Source organism: Dendrobium catenatum, unplaced genomic scaffold (genome assembly GCF_001605985.2).
Source record: "Dendrobium catenatum unplaced genomic scaffold, ASM160598v2 fragScaff_scaffold_249, whole genome shotgun sequence".
NCBI lineage: Eukaryota > Viridiplantae > Streptophyta > Magnoliopsida > Asparagales > Orchidaceae > Dendrobium > Dendrobium catenatum.
In genome coordinates, this window is record NW_021318711.1 from 902,131 (window position 1) to 905,654 (window position 3,524).

Genomic DNA, 3,524 nt, shown 5'->3' on the forward strand with positions numbered 1-3,524 from the left:
ATTTTCTATACAAGCCTCGTTTGGATTGACCTTGAGTTAAATAGGTTTTTGAGTTTTAGAATCCTTATATGCTAGCTGGTTATAGCAAGGACACAATGATTGGCTTGTTTAGAAAGTGTAATGTAATACATGGAAATTGTCATTTTATTCATCTACATGATAAAACTTATTATATGATGACATTATTCTCCAATCATTTTTTGAATTTGTAAAAATAAATATTATGACATATGCATGCAACCTCATACAACCTCGTTTGGCTTGTTTAGAAAGTGTAATGTAATACATTATGCATGCAACCTCATAAAAGATGTTACTAGAAACTACGACTATTATGAGATTCCATACAAACTTTTATAATGATCAATACAGCCAGCCCACTCAACCAAACCAGACAACCCAAAGAGCTACAATCAAAATAATAGAAATCTCTCAAGTTAAATATCCCTATCTAATTATAAGAAAATTCCAAAAAGAAATGGAAATAGCTAAACACAAAAAATGAAGCCCAAGCTTAAATCAACATTCCTTGCACCCAGATGCCAAAAGATGATAAATGCAAAATAGAAAAAAGAAGACCAAAAAAAAAAAATACTACTACACACGAGTAGCCAAAAAATCTCATTGATGCCACCGATAACCATAGCTGCAAACATGCTCCACAATATATAGCAACAGAATAAGATCCAGAAAATTCATTGTCCCTCAGCAAATAGAGAGATCTCAAACCAAAACCCGACATAGAAAAGACACAAAGGGAACGAAAACCCAAAAGGAAAACTCTTAACAAAACCAAATTTGAGATCTAATAAAGAAGAATAACACATGGTTGAGGACCAAACCACTCACCAAAACAGCCAGCCTACTAAACCAAACCAGCCAGCCCAACAGGGGAAACAATAATTCTCCCAAAGAGAGGCAGCACAACAAAGGCTCCACCCTAACACACACCAGAAACCAAAAGAACAAAGAAATTTGCTCACCCAAACACTCAAACCACACCAAACAACCCAATGACCAAGCCGAAACATAGGCACCCAACTCACCAACCACCAGTCACAACGCACACCCAAACAAAATGAGGCAGCAGAAAACCCAAAAAGAAGCAAATAGATTACCCAAATATCCTACCAACAAAAGAGCACGATTACACAATCTAGCAAAATGCAGCAGAAGGTCGGCAAGCTCTCGCTCCTCTGCAGCGTGGACGTACTAGTTGCTTCCTTTTCTTCAGAACTCAACGCCCTTGAATTTTGGCCGGAAAATAATACACCAAAATTCTGCCAGATTAGAGAACGTTACTTGAAGGAGAGCGGTCAATATGAAAAAATGGAAAAATTTACCGAACAACAAATTCCATGCCAATCGATGCCTTCTCCTTCCTTTCCTTTGCTGACATTCCTTGAAGAGAAAGTAGCCATCAAAATCAAATTAATAGAGTTGCAGGAGAGGATAGATTTCCTCCAATGCCAAAGTACAGAGGAACTGGGATGGCTTCAGGCGCAACAAGCGATTTTCATGCCTTCGCAACAGCCGCAGTATCTTCACCCGCATCAACTACCTTCTCCATTTTTCCACTATATTTCTCCTCAGCTTTCTGTTGATTTCAGTATTCCATTACAACAAGATCTTCTCCATCTTCAGTAGCCTACTCCATTTGCACAATCTCTTCCTCCTCGCGAACAACCTAAACATGTTTCCCCATCTCTTACTCCTGAATAACCTTCTTTGTTTTTCCAATCTTTTTCTCCTCTGCTTACTGCTGATGCTCTGCTGACTTCACTGCTGCCTTCAAACTCACTTGTGTGGAGCAACTCGGATGACTTGAATTGGTGTGAAAGCCTTCTTATGGACTATGAAGTCAACCAACATTGCTGATTTCTTTACTTCTTTTATACAAACCTATTGTATAAAGTGAATGTTCTAGATTTTTTAGGATAAAATGAATAATAATCCTTGATGATTTAGTGCGAATGTGGGCTCTATTATTAGTATGGCTATAAATATAGCATTGTCTGATCTCTACAATTATTTATCTTAACTTTATTTGTTGTTTGTATGTAATCTCTAAGTATATATTTTTTCAATTACATATTGTATTAATTGACAAGTTACTTTTCTTGAAGAAAAAATTTCATACATTGTTTTCTTCCCCAAACTCATTGGAACTTGAGTGCTAGTTTGTATGCATGCTTATAAAGTTTGAAAAGCTAATTCTCTTCTTTTATGCACTTGAAAATTAAACAAAATAACATGAAATTTTGATTTGTTTATTTGGACTTGTCATTATGTTATTTGATAAATTATGACCCAAGACAAATAAATTTGAAATCTAAGCTGTATTAGTTCTTAGATAAATATAAGAATATTCTTATACTTGGTCGTAGTGTTATTATTCCTTATCCTTTTTTATAGCAGGCATGTAAATTTGGCTCTCATATTCAAAGCTTGTTCCTACTGGATTTACATGGGCTAACTAACTTTATTAATGAAGACTTGGTATCTTTTCAATTACATAAGGTTCAAAGGAACATAACAAGATCTTGGAGGGCTATTCAACTGCCTACATATGTACATATTTAGTTTGATTATGAAAAGAATAGTATATGCTCAGTGATAGTTTAGCAAATTAAGTGTCTGATTGGATTGGAATGCCTTTAATGCTTCTCTTGGTTAATCAAACGGAGGGGTGGGGTTGTTCAAAATGGGGAGTCAAGCTAACTATATATATATATATATCTCTCTCTCTCCAAGCTAGTTTAAAAATAAATGGAACTAGATATCGTCTTTATTTCAATTAATTGAAGTGAAAATTACATACACGCAAATTCTATCTGCTACATTTTGAGAAAAGCAAATTAAATATTAAATATTAAATACAAGCAAAAAATTAAATTAATAAAATCCCTTGCAATGGTTAATGCCACACATACAAGCTACTTTAAAGTACGATTAAAATATATAAGCTAGGCCATGCAAGCTTTGTTAATGGATTTCCACATGTAGTATGCTTAAACACTTCCACTCTATGGTGGAATTATTTAGAACCTTGATGAATTATGCTGTGAGGAAGATAGCTATCACAAAGTTTTCTCACCATGAAAAGCTTTTATTTACTTTATATATATATATGTTTGATTTAAAAATATATAGTTTTGAAAAATATTAATTTTATTTGGGAAAGTTTAATTTTTAGAATTTTGAAATCGAACACGTCATTATGAATGATATATCACCTAAGAAGGCGAACATATCGTTCCCTAATGGGTTCAAATTTCAGAAACTTTAAATTTATCCGGATTGTCGTAGTCAAACTCAAGGGGAGACAACATATGATCCTTGAAGATCAAAATGATATTTAATCAAATGCTTGACTATAATAATTCGAAAAGGAGATCATTATTTTCATAATAAAAATCACTATAGTAGTTGATATATCTCTCCTAAGAAAGAAGATATCAATCACTATTGATCATTTGAGAGTGATAATAATGAACTTTGGTTTAATATTTCCCAAAGAGAAT

The 3,524-nt window shown here is 33.7% G+C and overlaps 1 long non-coding RNA gene across 1 annotated transcript; it reads right to left on the minus strand.

The window, feature by feature from the left end:
- Positions 1–608: 608 nt before the first annotated feature.
- LOC114579252 lies at positions 609–3,126 on the minus strand. The gene is made up of 2 exons (XR_003700161.1): positions 1,344–3,126; positions 609–1,245 (listed from the first exon to the last, which is right to left on the minus strand). It is a non-coding gene; the product is annotated as an uncharacterized LOC114579252 (long non-coding RNA).
- Between the last annotated feature and the right edge of the window lie 398 nt (positions 3,127–3,524).